This window comes from Myotis daubentonii, chromosome 7, assembly GCF_963259705.1.
Source record: "Myotis daubentonii chromosome 7, mMyoDau2.1, whole genome shotgun sequence".
In the NCBI taxonomy this organism is placed as follows: domain Eukaryota; kingdom Metazoa; phylum Chordata; class Mammalia; order Chiroptera; family Vespertilionidae; genus Myotis; species Myotis daubentonii.
This window is the reverse complement of record NC_081846.1, coordinates 8,876,958-8,893,885: the sequence shown is the minus strand read 5'-3', so window position 1 is coordinate 8,893,885 and position 16,928 is coordinate 8,876,958. Positions and strand designations below refer to the sequence as shown.

General features: G+C 48.6%; 1 protein-coding gene across 3 annotated transcripts in view; it reads right to left on the bottom strand.

Annotated features, from left to right (window-relative positions):
- SPATS2L (spermatogenesis associated serine rich 2 like) overlaps positions 1–13,197 on the bottom strand; it is a 145,258-nt gene extending 132,061 nt beyond the window's left edge. Inside the window, exon 1 of one of the 3 annotated variants that reach the window (XM_059702685.1) lies at positions 13,179–13,197. The gene's annotated coding sequence lies outside the window, so the exon portion shown is untranslated. Of the gene's footprint in view, positions 1–12,723; positions 12,860–13,038; positions 13,122–13,178 lie in introns of those variants that run through there. The other 2 variants (XM_059702684.1, XM_059702687.1) reach the window with 2 other exon arrangements.
- Positions 13,198–16,928: the final 3,731 nt, after the last annotated feature.

Here is a 16,928-nt window from a genome sequence, read left to right as displayed (position 1 = left end):
TGGAGGCAGGAGATTTACACTTTCTCCTTGCGTGCTCACAATTTCAATATGGCACTACGCTAAGGCCATGGTACCACAGTGGGGGAGTCAACCCATGTACTGAATCCAGGCCAGCACTCACCCTTCCAGGGGGAATGCCTGAGGAAGACAAAGACCCTCTAATGCCAGGACACTGGCAGTCACGTAGCCAGCATAACAGCCTCCACTTTCCCCTTTACAAATTCAACGACACGGCCCACATTTCCATAAAAAACCCTCGTTGATCAGCAGTGGCAGAGTGGCAGACCCGACCATCTCACCGCTGTATGGCACCTCAATAAATGGGTTTTCTCAGTTATGTATTAGCAATCACTGTAATATATGAAAGTCAGCCCACACTGAGAACAATATTGCCTCCAATCAAAACCATTCTTCCTCAGTACACTACAGCTTTCTCCCCCTTTCTGTAAGCAACAAAAGCTACAACAAAAGAACTTCCCAAACACCCACAGTTACAGAAAGAATGGCTCCGGCAAAATAAGTGTGAAATCTGTCCCTGGTACCTAATTTGTGTCTGAGTCTTCCTTTCAGGGTATTTGAGTGCCGTCCTTTATTTGTCATTTGTCAGCAAAGCATAGAAATAAAAGTTTATTTTGATGGCCGGTGTACCTGACTATTCAGAGATTCAAAAAGTTGCTTTGTTTATTCTTACATTTTCCTGGCAGAAGATGTAAACATGCCTTTTTTTCCATGGCTTCCTGCTGTATTCATAATCCCAGGTGAATATTTCCACAAATGCAAACCATCAGGCAAGGCTGGCCTCAAGCAAAATGTGAAGGCAACTTCCTTCTGCTCCTTTTGTGCCCTTGGATGGGTAAAACCTGGGCCCCTCGACCCAGATTCCTTCTTTTCTTCCTTCCCAGTCGCAGGGAAGGGCCTATACCAGTGGTTCTCAACCTTCCTAACGCCGCGACTCTTTAATACAGTTCCTCATGTTGTGGTGACTCCCAATTTCATTGTTACAAATTGAACATAATGAAAGCATAGTGATTCATCACAAAAACAATATGTAATTATATATGTGTTTTCCGATGGTCTTAGGCGACCCCTGTGAAAGGGTCGTTCGACCCCCAAAGGGGTCGCGACCCACAGGTTGAGAACCGCTAGTCTATACAATTATTCATTCCAAGGACCTAAGTTACCACTTCTATAGCATTTGCAGTTTAGGCCCTCCTCCTGGTCACTTTCTATCCTGTTTTATTTAGTCATAAAACCATAACAAAACAAATAGGTATTAGCCCCACGCCATACATGAAAAACTGAGGTTTCTTAATTAAATAATTTTTTTTTTAATATATTTTTTTATTGATTTTTTACAGAGAGGAAGGGAGAGAGATAGAGAGTTAGAAACATCGATGAAAGAGAAACATCGACCAGCTGCCTCCTGCACATCTCCTACTGGGGATGTGCCCGCAACCCAGGTATATGCCCTTGACCGGAATCGAACCTGGGACCTTTCAGTCCGCAGGTCGACGCTCTATCCACTGAGCCAAACCGGTCTCGGCCTTAATTAAATAATTTGCTCAAGTTCATGGAGCCAGCCAATTACATGAGTCAAAGCCAGGGCATTCAAGGACCAAATGTGTCTTCCTTTTCTTCTAAACCGTACTGGTCTTAGGAAAAAGCCCAGAGTTGTAATATACGCTTTCCCATATCAGAGAGCAGGAAAGCGGAAGCGCTGACATTTGAAGCGCCCTTTTGAGGGGTGCAGGTTCTGCAATCACCTCGTGGAGGCAGCCGCCTTTCTTACGCACACGTGAGGCTGGCCTGCCCACAGGAGACAAAGCAGCGGCTGTCCCACAATTCAGAAAAACCCAGCCCTACCTGTGCCTTCCCTTTTCTTCCCAAGCTGCACACATGGTACAAAGGGACCTCCAGACCGGCGGAGCTGCCAATCAGTGAGCAGTGTTTGGTGTTAGGGGCCTGGAACCAGGGACCAGCCAGCATCCAGGCAAGCTATGAAACCAATGATTAAAGGAACAGACTTTCCTGCCGGTTGCTGGAGGCCTGAAGGAGCCTAAAGAAGCCTGGCAGAGAGTAGCAGGGAGGGGCAGGCCTTGCAGCTCAGAGGCAAGACTACCGTCCAGGGAGGCGTGGAGATACGTGATGGCACACTCACCCCAAGCCATTTGGGATTGCTATGCAAGAACTCGAAGCAGGGACTTGGGAATGTGGGAGACAAAGGGAAGATTTGGTTACCCGAGGATGAGGCTGCTATGGTTTCCTAGGTCAATTGTCTGGCCAGGCAAGCTGCACGGTCAGCAGGCTGGACAGTCACTAAGGGAGCTGTGAGGCGCCTGCATGGGGCCCAAACCGCTCCCAGATCCTGCAAGTGGGGGAGAAATAATCCCAGCAGGGGGCCCCCACTTTCGCAGGCCGTTTCTGTAGATGGGTGACTTTCATCCTTTTATTTTGAGCACAGAATCTTTCCCCTTAACAGACTCTCTTACAAATGCCTAGTAGGTAAAAGCAAAGAAACAAAACCGCTCAGAAGCGAAGGGTTCAACAGGACACAGCGTGCAAACTCCCAGGAGAGCGCGCTGAGTCACGCAGAGTGGCGCTGCCTATCAGCCTTCCCTGGAACCTGATCCTGTGAGCCTCTCTCCTGATGGCCATGGCTTCTTCCCCTCACCGCCACGTTCCTGCCTCCTGCTCCAAACGCTAAGCTATGCTTCCCGAACACCGGTCGGCTTTTCCACTGTGAAAACCTGAAGCTCTGCGTATCTCATAGGCCACAACGTATCTTCCGGGCCTTTCTGACGGCCCATATGCCTGTCCTCAAAGCCTCGGGGGCTCATGGCTGCCAGATCGCCGTGCTCAAGATCTGGAGGCATGCCGCGCTTCTGCAGGGCACGGACCAGTTGTTGGGCATGGCATTTCGTTTGACACACAGTGGCTATGGGATGTGCATATTATTGAGGCTCAAGACCCATCGATTCATTGGCTTGCTCAGGATCCTACAGCTAGACAGAGGGGGAGCCGGGACTTAGCCACTGGGAAGGGTCAATGGCCGGCTGGAGGGCTCAGAGACACGGGCGTGGCTCTCAGCATCCCGCCTGGTGCCTCACGGTTGGGAAGCTCCCATGGACTGTGACTCCACTTGTCCTTCCCTGCTCCTCCTGTCGGTCTCAAATGCTCCCTCTAGCACACGAGGATCCCTGCTTCCCACTCCTGACGGTGGCTGGGAGACAGCTGTGCTTTCATCGCGACTTCAGCACTGTGAGCATTGCCTGTAATTCTCCTGCCTGGCGCTTGCACAATCCGTCTCTCCGATTCTGAATCTGCTCTGAAGCACTTTGTATCTCTGGATTGAAGAGACGGGGTGACTGCTGCCTCTCTATGCCGTAGGGCTGACTTCGTCACTCAGAGAGCTCCTGGGCTGGCTCTCGCAGGAAGCCTCTCCTGGGAATGAGATGTCCTATCATGAAGCTGTCCAGTGGGACTTGAATGTGAGCCACACAGGTAATTTACAATATCCTAGCAGTCACGTTAAAAAGGTAAAAGAAACATGTGAAATTAATTCTGATAGGCATTTTATTTAACTCTATCCAAGATCTGTTTCAACCTTTAATCTACATTAAAATTTGTTAGTGAGATGTTACATTCTCTTTTTCCTATGACGTCTTTGACCCCATGGCGCACTGACGTTTGCAGCCTATCTCGATTTGGACTAGACGTACTTCAAGGGCTCACTCGCCAGATCCAGCTGGTGGCTGTGGTACTGGTCAGTCCCATGCTCCCACCCCTCCTCTCATTTCTTCCCTGGAACGACTCCTGCTCTGTAGTGGGGATGATATAAGCAGGGGCCGACAGTGGGGGCCGGGAATTAGAGGAGACTGTAATACACACCTGGAGGGAGAGCCCAGATCACAAGGAGCTTTTGTTCCAGGCTAGAGAGCTCTGATTTTATCCCGGAGCAGCACTGACTGCTGGAGGGTTTCAAGCAGCAGAGTCGTGATTACATTTGCCTTTCAGAAAGGCAGCCGTGTGGGGAGTGGAGTGGAGGCAGGCCAGGCAGAAGGCAGAGAGACCAGCTCCCAGGCGACTGCAGTGATCCGCCAGAGGAGTGCCGAGGGCATGAGCCACAGCAGTGATGGTGGCCATGCTCTAGAGAGGCGAGGGCAGGTGCAAGACAGTTAGAAAAGATAGCTTCCACAGGGTTTGGTGATCAGTAAAACGTAGGGATTGAGGAAGCACAAGGAATCTACAGCAACTCCCAGATTTTAAACTTGGTGAAGTAGGTTTCACTGATTAAGAGAACACAAAAAATATGCTGCTTGTGGAGGTGGAGTTTTGAGCCTGGAGCAGAGGTCAGAAGAGTTCAAGGTTGATTAAGGAATCAATGGCATATAGGTGGTAGCAGAAGGAAACAGGTGAGTTGCCCCAAGGCAAATGTGGAGAGCGAGTAGAGGGCTGAAGGGGCGTGTCAGCATTTTGAAAAACCCTAACTTCACTCTGGTGCCGTGTCACCTATAGAAATTTTTTGATATTTGCAACCATAGTAAAACAAAGACATATTTTTGATATTTATTTTATATATTTAAATGCCACTTAACAAAGAAAAATCAACCAAAAAAAAAATGAGTTCATAGGTTCGCCATCACTGCTCTAGAGGATGCTGCGGTTTGGGAGGAGGAAAGGAACCCGCAGAGAACTAATACAGAACACTGGGCAACAGGGAAAAACAGAGAGAGAAGAATGTCTCAGAAAACAGATGGGCAAAGTTCCAAGGGGCAGACAGAGGTCATTAACACCAGCACAGGTCCAGAGTTAGAGGAGAATCCTGGACGACAGATCTGGCGGTTTGAAGGACAGAGGTGGCCATTATGAAAGGGCAGGATTGTGGAGGGTTGGAGAGAATGAGTAGGCGGGAGGAGCCGGTATTGCATGAGGACTTATCTTTCAAGGAGCTGCCTTCTGAGGCCAGGAATGGGATGGAACATAACCACGCAGACAGAGAAGGAGCCAAGGGGATTTTGTTTGTCTTGTCTCCTGTTTTGAGAAAAATGAGGACTTACACATGCTCATGCACAGAGAGAAAGGGTCGGTTGAGACCCTGAAGTCAAGGAAGATAAAGAAGCCAGATCCCTGAGCAAGCAAGAGGGGATGGCGTCCAGAGAGATGAGCCCCAGGTTGGAAAAGGTACAGGAAAGAAAAGGAGTGGGGAAGATCTGGTCATTTCTAAGGAAGATATAACATTAACATTGCAAAATTTGCCTTGTGTAGAAATATAGATGAAATAGAATTGCACATGAAGGTATGCTTTTTCTTTCCTAGTTCTTGGAATATTACCAAGCCTTTCACACACCTTTGGACTGACTTCACCTAAACGTCACCTCAGGTGACAGGCATCACCCCGGAGAGCCTCTCTGATTGGTTGGTGTCCAGTGCTGAACTGATGGGTAAATATTCTCAGTGTCACCATGCATTACCTCACAGGGTAGGGTAAGAAGAAAGCGGGGGTGGGGGTCAGACACCGAACAGGTTCATCTGCCACTTCTCAGCTCTGCTGATTCGATCAAGCCACGTGACTTCCCTGAGCTTGTGTCCTCTTCTTAAAAGGATACATAATCCCTACCTTGCAAGATCACGTGAGGTTTAAATGAGATGACCAATAAGTGAGAACTATCATGATGATGATGATAATTGCAGTCACTGTGTTCTGATTTGCAGGAACTGGGTGTGCTGATAATGAATGTGGGCTTTGCAACAGTTAGTACCTAGATCCATAAGGAGAACTTCAGAATCAATCCTGTTAGGAAGGGCCCTTGAAATCCTACCGGCCACTCGATGTTTGCATCCTTTCTTCATCCAGTGCCTACTCAGTCCCTGCCCTCAGGCTGCCTGGGCTTGGCACCGGCTCTACAACTTCCTCAACCTCCTAGGCTTCAGTATTGCTCTTCAGTGAGCCAGGAGTAATCAGCATAAGCACTTCAAAGCACTACTTTGAGGAAGAAAGGAGATCGTGCATGTATTTAAAGGAGGCACTGCCTGTGGTATAGCCTATGCTTGAATGCACTCAGTCATGGCGGGCTTACCATCTAATGCAGGGGTCCTCAGACTACGGCCCGAGGGCCACATGCAAATACAAATGTTGTATTTGTTCCCGTTTTTTTTTTTTTTGTTTTTTTTTTAACTTCAAAATAAGATATGTGCAGTGTGCATAGGAATTTGTTCATAGTTTTTTTTAAAACTATAGTCCGGCCCTCCAACGGTCTGAGGGATAGTGAACTGACCCCCTGTTTAAAAAGTTTGAGGACCCCTGATCTAATGAGATAGTGCAGTCCATCACAGGACTACTTCCCTTTCACTGACCCCAAATCTGTCTCTCTGAAACATACCCATTGGTCCTAGTTTCATAATCCACGGGGGTAGTTCTACCGACTCACACTAGGGTTCTATATATAACACTGTGTTTGCCCATTTACTGAGCTCTGCTAGGTGCACTGGGCAGTGTCTATATGGCTGTCCACTTGGGAGCACAATCGGGCAGACATTCCCTCTTTACATCACCTGGAGAGTTCAGCCTTCAGCGGTGTTTCCATAATGCAGCAGGCCTTTCTGAGCATTCTAAGCAAGCTGGATGCTACCCAGGAATGCACTGCTTACACTGCTTACAAGAGTTATTTTGCGCTTTGTGTCACGGTCAGTTCAGCACTTGGCACCGGAAGGAATTATTGCAGGTGTCACTATATCCTTCAAGTTTCATTATCGAACCCCGCAGACCACCGACGCCCAGGAGAGCCCTGGCATATGTACGACCCAGGGTAGAGTTAAAAACCCTGCATTGCCTGCCCGGCACTGCCCCCGCCCTCCCCCGTTCCCATGCCCCTGTATTTCCAATAACAGCTATGACGTCTTACCCCAATCCCTTTAATAATCAGCTCAAACAATGATGACACTTTAGCAGGTCCCTGCCCCCCACCAGGAGGAGGAACTTTTCCCTTGGAGCTCTTAGACCCTTGTTTCTGGGATACATGTTATTTCTCCTTCTTGACTATAAACTCCTTCCTGGCAGAAACAGTGCCATGTACTACGTGAGTCTTATTAAAAGTTTAAAGATTTGGGTTTTGTCCTCAACACAATAGCAGGGGTGTGGCATCTCTTCCCTACCTCAACTTTCATCCCCAGATGGATCCCCCAGATAAATTTATTTTTAACATTACAAGGCAGCTTTTAAATGAAAAGATTGGGCAGCCCAGTGATAAAGTCTAGGATTTTAGGGCCAATTGGCGGAACTTTTATACAATTGATAACTCTAGTCTAAATTGTTTTATGTATAAAATACTGGCACAGCCTGCATGCCTTTATTTTTGCTCACTAATGGGACCCATCACTCACCTTAAAATAATGATAACCTCCTTAATTCTAACTCATACCTGCCAGCCTCCATCGTTATCTCCACTCTGGAGAATGCCAGGCCTCTGAATCCTCACAGCTGACGAGTAAAGAGGCTGATTAGAACCACTGAAGAAAAATGGGAAAAACTCCTTGACAAATGCCTCCTTCAAATGCCTGTCTGTCCCTGTGACCCAATGTCAACATTAATTTCTATGTTGACAAATATTTATGAAGGTCAGGACGAGGTGTCAAGCTGCAGCCTAGGCTCTGGGGACACAATTGGGAGCAGTACACAATATTAAATCCCACCATTAAAAAAAAAATCCCCTTCTGGTTGTCCAGTGCCTGCTATACCCAAGGGCCTGTAAACGATTCAAGGATAGCGCACATGGTACAACAGCGCCCTCAAGGAACTTGCAATCTAGTTAGGAAAGAAAAAATCACGAACACAATAGTATAAGAGAGGGCCTGATGGGCTAAAGCAGCGGTTCTCAACCTGTGGGTCGCGACCCCTTTGGCGGTCGAATGACCCTTTCACAGGGGTCGCCTAAGACCATCCTGCATATCAGATATTTACATGACGATTCATAACAGTAGCAACATTACAGTTATGAAGTAGCAACGAAAATAATTTTATGGTTGGGTCACAACATGAGGAACTGTATTTAAAGGGCCAGAAGGTTGTGAACCACTGGTCTAAAGGAATGATGCAGACAAAAAGGCAGAAGAGAAAGAAACAGATGAGGGTAACATGGACAGGTGGACTTGAACTTAAAGACTGTGGTTAGGTCAGAGGAAAAAGGAAAGACATTCTAAAAGGTAAATCATGGATTGTACCAGATAGATCAGTTGGTTAGAGCATCGTCCCAGTGCACCATGGTTTTGAGTTCCAGCTCTAGTCAGGGCACATACAAGAATCAACCAATGAATGCATAAATAAGTGGGACAACTAGTCTCTCTCTCTCTCTCTCTCTCTCTCTCTCTCTCTCTCTCTCTATCTTTCCCTCCCTCCCTCCTCTCTCTCAAATCAATAAACAAAACAAAAACAAAAACAAAATGTAGATCATGAACAAAAGGGTACAAAGTCACCTTTGAAGGCCAGTGATATCCAGTTGGTAGGAGTAAATGTTCATGTTGGAGCGAAGTAAGTTAAATTTGGGCAAGACCATGAGGCACACTGAAACAGGTTGAGGGATTAGACTTTATGTCAAAGGCAACTTGGGGGGCAGGGCATGGAAAGATTTTAACTCTAGAAAGAGCACTTTAGAATCAGATAAACCTGACTTCAACACAGCCTTCCTGTGAGACAATGCTTGGAGAAGAGTTTCAGAGAGGTCCATGTGACATGACGGAAGTGTGCAGAAGGGGGCAGACTCAATCACCCGAGAGCATAGCGATGCTGAGGGCCTGGCTCTCCGGGGAAAGTGAGAATACAGAGGACAGGTGGGGCTGGCTCCATGGAAGTGTTACAAAGGAAGAGTTAACAGGGCCTGATGCAGAGTTTTACTGAGGGAACCAGAGAGTGGAGTCAGGGTGGTTCCTAGGTCTCAAGTCTGGGTGATGAGGAGAATGCTAAGACTATCAAGAAAAGGAAAGTCTTTTCGCTGTGCAAGGAAAAGGTTTAGCAAAGAACATGAACAGTTTGTTATCAGGCAGGAGGCCTTTTAGCCTGACAGCAGGACATCCACTTAGGAAAAGTCTGTTAAATGGGCGCATAAATGAATACGGATAGTAGTTGTGTCAGCACCAAAGATTTGTATGATGCAAAGGCAGATGACACCATCACAATTAAGAATTTCTTATTAGAAACTAGTGGCCTGGTGCACGAAATTTGTGCAGGGAGTGTGTATCCCTCAGCCCGGCCTGCACCCTCTCCAATCTGGGACCCCTCAGGGGATGTCTGACTGCCGGTTTAGGCCCGATCCCTGAACTGGCAGTCGGACATCACTCTCACAATCCGGGACTGCTGGCTCCTAACCACTTGCCTGCCCGCCTGCCTGCCTGATTGCCCCTAACCACTTCTGCCTGCCAGCCTGATCACCCCCTAACTGCTCCCCTGCCAGCCTGATTGATGCCTATCTGCTTCCCTGCTGACCTGATCACCCCCAACTGCCCTTCCCTGCTGGCCTGATCGCCCCAAGGCTTCTATTAGTATAGACACTATTAAACAAAGGTAATGGGAATGATATAAAGAGAGAGAAATAGATTATTTTTCTTAGATGTGGTACTTAGTGAATCCTGTCCAGTGCCACAACACTGAACGCATTAAGTTCTGTGGCAATTAAACATATGGCCTATTTACATAACAAGCATCGCAACTCCAAAATAGCCATTTCGATGTGTCAAGGAACTAACACCTTCACAGCAGACTACTTCCAAAAAGGGAAGAGAAAGAAAGGTTTGTTTTTCTTCTATCATTATGTGTACTGGGTCATTAACTGTTTGTATCATGAAAATCTTATTTTAATTGTGTGATTACACGGCAAGGCAGAACAGTGATGGCATGAATTGATTAGTTGAATTATGCACAATCATGTAGAGATCAATAAACAGACTCCATCACTCTGTCACATTATATTTCTGCCCTCAGGTCCTGTGTCATGTTCATAAAAGCAACTGTTCTGCGTACAAAAATTACAGCAGTCTTATGGTGCAGTTGTCACAATCAAATAATAGTAACAGGTCTACAGGAGATGACCAGGAAAGGAGTACTATGGGACAGTGAGCAGGCAGAATCTGGTTAATGCACACAGAACCCACCCCATTCTTATTCGGCAGACAGGTGGTGATAGCTCAGATCTTACCCTGAGCAATCTCAGAGTCTCCCATTTTATCAAACAAAACCAGAAGTTCCTGGCCCGGCTCACCTCCTAAGATGCTGATTAGAACTGTGCAACGGTAGTAGAATGAAGGCCACCTCCGAGCGCGCCTTCAACACAAAAGCCATCAATGAATATTCATGGCTAATCACAGCACAATTCTATGATCAGAAACTGAGATACTGATAACACTTAGGACCCAAAATGAGCCATATCTCAAGATTAACTTCTGACGGAGAAGTATTCCTATTTGCACAGCAAAAGTGACCTGTGAGCTGCTTGTGAGTGGCAGTGCTTCAAAGACTGCAGTGATGTGGCCCAAGCATTTTCCTTCCCTGATCATTACAGAGATGGCACAGCAGCTCCTGAGCCCAGGGATACTGTACCCACAAGGGCCACCTGAAAACCAGTGGGCGCACAGAACCGACTACAGGACTTCTATCGGGGGCCTCTCGTAAACAAAATGAATACAAAAGGAGTCTTGATCCCTCTGCCTGTCCAAGTAAGTATATGAAACGAAGCTGATTCCTAGAAAATCATTTAATATTTTCAGAGGCAAGGATTACAGAAAGAAAGAAAATTGCCAATTAATATACTCCTTTCCCAGATGTTGAGTTTTTACTATCCGCTTAAATAATCTCTGCATTCAAGTGATTGCATGTTTTATGCAAATTATCTTTGGGGCTAGTCTAGTTGTGTGTGTGTGTGTGTGTGTGTGTGTGTGTGTGTGTGTGTGTTTTAAAGCCACAAAGATACAGAATTTTACATGCTTTCTGTTCTGCTGCTCCATAAAATAGGTTTCAACAAAGCTTGAGTTTAATCCAAAACTCTAATTAGAGACTGCGGCAATGAATGCCTTATCCAAACAGAAAATCATTCCCAAAGTTGATTTTTTCCCCCCAGTTAAAGATCCAACAAATATGATCAGACCCAGGTATTTTTAAACACTGCAGTCACTTGATAAAACTGCCCCCACCCACACAACACACTGCTCTCTGGTGAAGTAATACAATCGTCTAAGGCCAATGACATACGTTACCCGAAAAGCAACTTCCCTCTTTATTTTCAGTGCATCTTTCAAAATAACCGAATTTGTTACTTATTCTTTTTTTTTCTTAATGAAGCAATTTCTGACTTCCTATCTTCCCCCCCCCCCCCCGCCCCTCCTGCCATATTGCAATCAGCTTTCTCTCTAGAAAACATAATCCATCAGAACGGCAATGAATCATTCCTGTAAGACGAACTAAAACGCTGTCGTAAAGGTCACACGACCTTCCTCTTTCAAATAGTGGCACCCAGCCTCTCCCTCTGCATTGGTTCTACAATTTCAGAGCCGTTTCTTTTTTTTCTTACTTGCGAAGGGACGAGTAAAAGTTTCGAATACGCTTTTTAACATTCTAAGTAAGCAAGCGGAGCGGTTCCACAACATTTTATGTGGAGATGGGCTGTGTTTGAAGTTCACCAGTTCTCAAGCCACAGAGTCTGTCATCTCCTCCAAGGAAATACTGTACATAAAGAATCAGGACAGGGTCAGGTCTCTGAGCCCTCGCAGCCACTGACATCAGGAATGCTGGGAGCTGAAAGCTTAGGAAGTTCACGAACACACACACACCAACCCCCAAGAACAGGGACCTCCGCTCGGGAAGATGCGAGGCTTCGGTGGCATCCCGGTCCAGGCTCAGCCCGTCCTCTCCTGCGGGTGCAGTGAGACGAACCCCGAGCGGAGTGCGAGCGGGCAGGAGGGTGCGGGGAGCGGGACGGACCCTCCTGCCCCGGGAAACGGCCGCTGTCCCGGGGCTGCGTCCTCTGCACAGTCCCGAGCTCGGCCGCCGCCGCCTGCGGACTCCGGTCCACCCGCCCGGACACCGCGGCACCACGGCTTCGTCCCGCGGCCGGCGCTCGGCGTCCCCTCCGACCCCCCCCCCCCCCCCGCCTGAAATCGCGGCGAGTCCGCGGGCACGGGGGCCGCCGCATCCCGCTCCCACCGGTGCCCAGGGGCGTGGGGCCGCGGTCGCGGGCAGGGTGGTCCGCCGGGGCGGGCAGCTCCTGGCTGGCAGCGAGCGGGGCCGGGGTGGGTGGCGCTCCGCTCGGCCAGTGGCAGGGGGCGCTCGCGCGGGGAGGGCAGCGCGGGGACCGCGGCCGATTCAGATCCGGGGCGGGCGGGTCCACGTCGGAGCGCGGCGGCCACCAGCTCTCCCAGGGCGCGCAGGGGTGCGGGGCGCCCGGCTCCTCTCCCCGCCCGCCCGCCCGCTCGATCGCGCCGTGCGGGGCGGGAGAAAGGAAGGACGGCGACCTCCGCGTCCGGTCCGCGCCGCCCGCCGGCGTCGGCGCCGAGCAGGGCCACACCCAGCGCCCGCGAGGCGGCGGGGGCCGGGCGGCTCGGGCTGCCGAACGTGCGACCCGGACCGAGCCCCCGTCCCGCCGCGCAGGCCCCGCCGCGCCCGTCCTCCGTCCCGCATCCGGGCCCGGGCCCGGCGGGTGGGGAGGGAATCCCGGAGGCGGTGGCCAGGCGCCCCGCGCTTACCTCTCTGCCGATCGCCGGGCACTCCGTCCCGGACCGGGGGCCGGGATCGGGGGCGCGGTCGCGGGGGTGGCTCCGCGGAGGTGGCGGCCCCGGCGGCGCGGGAGGAGGGCGGGCGCGGGGAGGGAGCCGCTGGCTGGGCCGCGCGCCGTCCCGAGCTCGCCCAGCTGCCGGCGCTCGCGGCGGAGGGCGCAGCCTGCTCGGCCCCGGCGGATGCCTTCGCTGACACCACTCGGCCGGCCCGCCGCGCCCGGCTCTCCCGCCCCCCGCCGGCGCCCCCGCCCCCGGCCCCGGCCCGCCCGCCCCCGTGTCACTCACCGGCGCGCACTCCCCCGCGGCGCCCCCCGCTCCGCTCGCACCCGGCGCCGCTCACGCCTCTCGGGTTTGCATCCGCTCGCACGCACGTTCAGACACCGATCCCTTCCCTCCCGCGCCCTCCCAGCTCCTCTCCCACCCACTTTCCAGAAGAATCGCTGCCACACTTTGCTTGCTTGCCCCGCACCAGCCAGCTCGCCGTTCCCCCGGCCGCCGCCTCTGTTAGTGATTTGGTCACCGCCGACACGTGTTGCAGGAGGGGCACCCCCACACCCGGGAGCGCGAACTCTGCCCCCCGCCCCGTGGACAGAGGCGAGATGCTGCCCCTTTGGGGAGGTTGCAATGCTCTCCGGTGCTGAGCCAGGCGCCAAACGTAAACAAAGGGAGCGGGTTCCGAAGGAACCCGAAGAACCAGGCGCGGGAAAGTCCTGGGCTGGGGTCCCACCTTAGAAACCCCGCCAGCCCGGGGCGTCCCGGCCCCCCCCTCTTTCGCTGCCTGTGCACGCCGAGCTTCTGGAAGGTGGTGGCTCTGACCGTGTGCCATCACCGAGGTCCAGATTGGCACCTGGGCATCGGTGTGGGGTGCTGCCTGGGAGGAAGCAGTGGGGAGCGGAGAGGCAGTTTCTCAATCATTATTCATGATGGAAGTACTTTGGATAACGCACTCTTCCCAGGCAGCTCTCCAGTTCAGTTTATTTTTATTGAAAGGATGGCTTCGTTGCCTCCCTTTTCCGGAATACCAATAACGGCGTCTCGGCGGCTCTTTGGATGTCAAAGCCCCGTGCAAATATCAGACCAGAGTTGGTTATGCGTCTCACGCCCGGACTCTGAGGGGCTCCTGAGCAGTAGGGCGGAATGGTCTATATATCACCCGATGTGCGGGAATCATAATTTGAAATAAAATACAAACACCTTTCTGGCAAAGTTCAGATCTGCTAACATAATGTGCCCCAGTTGGCAAAGCACAGCCATAATAAGAAAGAGAGAGGCTGAAAGGCAAGGAATACATTTTCTTACGTGACTTGTGCTGGTGGTTCTTGTTATACCGGATGGGTGCATGGGAACTATGATTTATTTCACGAGCATTTGTAAGTGCTTTATAAGTACTAACTTGATTTAATACTTCAAACAATCCTTTTTTTTTTTTTTTGTCCGTTTCCATAGATAAAGAAATGGAGGCATGAAGAGGTTAAGTAACTTAGCGAGTGAATGGTGGAGGGAGGATTTGAACCTACATGTCTAGCTCTGCAGGGGCTGCAGATAGGAAAAAGTGCTTTTTAGAAGTAATGTAACATATAAATATAAAGGATAAACACCATCCTATTGCTTATTAAGTTTAGGTGGAAAAGGTAATTTGCAACAATTTGACTTGAAATTTGATACGCTTTTTAGGTTCTCTGGCAAAATAACTTTAGCTTTTTTGGGTTCGCTCCATAGTTAGAATTCCAAAATAAAGAATAAAGTATTACTTTCCTAAGAAGGATTTTGGAAATAACATTGAACTCAGTTTTCATTTCTTTCTTCTACAACTTCACAATCTTCCCAGGACTCCAAATCTAACTGGCTTCTTCCTCAAGTCTGAAAGAAACATGACCACAAGGAAGAAAGAGTTTTCTGGAACTCACACACGTGGCTTTTACATCTGAAGTCTATTTCCCAGTTACTGGGTACTATACATAAGAATAACTGGTATGTGTGTTGAGAGCAAAAATGTTAAAGCATTCCATTGATGAAAAAAAGAGAGAATAGGGATGCAATAGTAACCATTGTCCCACAAACTAGACTAAAATTAATTCTCTATTAGGAATGGAGGCCTACCCCATGCAAAGACAATTACAAAGTTACTAAAAGAAATAATTACAGCTTTCAAGAGTTAGCTAAGGGACCTAGCCAGAAAAACAAAAATCAGACTTTTGAAAGTTTTATAGACAGTGAGTTTCAAATCAAACAAATCTTTTTCTGTTTAATTTACTCTGGAAAAAATGAAAATGTCTGTTTCTGAGGGAGAGGGTATGTATTGTTGGCATCAGATATTGAAGATTTATTTGAAAAATTACATTACTTGAAATTTTGATCAGGAGGTTATCTGTTTAATGGTAGTATGATTCTATTCAAAATGATTCTCTATTATTATAATCCACAAATCTCTTTTTACTACTTTCAAAACTAAATAGAAAAGTCAGGGTCTTTTTAAGAAAACAAAATATTAATTTATATATTTTAATATTTCTATATAGGTATTTTTTTATTGATCGATTTTATTTTTTTAGAAACAAAGGAGAGAAACATCGATTCATTGTTCCAATTATTTATGCATTCATTGGTTGATTCTTTTATGTGCCCTGACCAGGGATTGAACTCACAACCTTGGCGTGTCAGGAGGACACTTTAGTCAACTGAGCTCCCCTGCCAAGGTCTCCATATAGGTATTTTTAATCTGAGTCTGCTGCTTTCCTCCATGTTGTCGCCAACATTCATTCTTCATTGTGCTTCATGTGGGGCTAGTTCCCTGACGTCCCAATCTCAGCAAAATGCCTTCCTTACTCTCTACTTTCCACCCCTAGGCTGTGCCATGCTTCTGATTCTGTAGGTGTGGTCATTCCGAGCGGGGCTCACATCAGTGGGAGTAGCTCAGATCTCAGAAGCCTGTTTTAGGCCGGGATCTGAATTAGAATTTTGGCATCTGAATCCGCGGTGGGGACAGAAAGTGGCTTGCTAGGCTCCAGACCACTCTTCGGGCCTGTGGCATCTCCCCTTGAGAGTTGAGAGTCGTGCTGTGACTGTGCGGGAATCTGAGGGAGGAGAGAAATGCGGTCTCCGTGTGTGAGTGCGGTGTTCATTAGGGCTGTTCCCGAATATTCCAGCTCTGCTTCCTTTGAGGCACGTGATGCACGGTGTGCGACTTGCTTCAGCCTGCGAAAGGTGGGTAGAAGTTAAGCCCTGGTGCAGCTCACCCCCTGCTCTTTTCCCTCTGGAACTGCAGCCCACAAGGTGCGCCTGGCGGTGGCTGCTCACTGGACTGGGTCAATGACAACCATGAGCAGTGCTGCCCCTGCTGTCCCTTGTTCTCACCTGCTGAGATGTAGGGGCTGTTTGTTTCTGCAGCATAATCTAGCCTATTCTAATTAAAAATAGGCAGCAAGCAAGCAAGAAAGAATTGCTGGGCACACTGTGGCTGAGAACGGCTAATAATTCTACAGATCTGTTTCTCTTTTTCCCTCGATGCATAATGAATTCACGTTTCCCAGCCTCCTGTTTCATCAGGTGAGGCCAAGTGACTCAATTCTGACCAATGAAATGTAGACGAAAGCTTTGTACTCCACTTCCAGTTCCCACCCATGGAAAGCCTCCTATGGGATCTCTCTTCTCCATCAGCCATGTGGAAATTAAGGTCTCTGAGACATCAAACTTTTCATTTAAAGGACTATATATATAGTAAATATTTTAGGCTTTCTGGGTCATTGGTCTCTATCACAACCACTCAACTATGCTGTTTTATAGGAAAGCAGTCATAGACACTGTAAAGGACATAGACAAATGAACATGGTTGTGTCTAATAAAACTTTATTTACAAAAATGGGTAGTGGGTTTGTGCTCTGAGTGCAGTAATATCTTGACTCCTTACCTAGAGGAGGGTAGACACCCAGGATGGAAGGGGCCTGAGTCTCTGAGTAACTCAGTGGTGTCCTCTTGCTGAACACCCACATTGAAATGTTTTCTTAATAAAAAAACAAACTAACAAAAAACCTATTGAGCTAAGCATAACTAATACACTATCTTAGTCCATATTCCAGGGGAAAAAAAAATCCAGAGGGATTAACAATCTAAACAAAGAAAACTATAAAAGACTAAAAGAAAATATGAGATTCATTCTAATACTAGTTAGAAATATC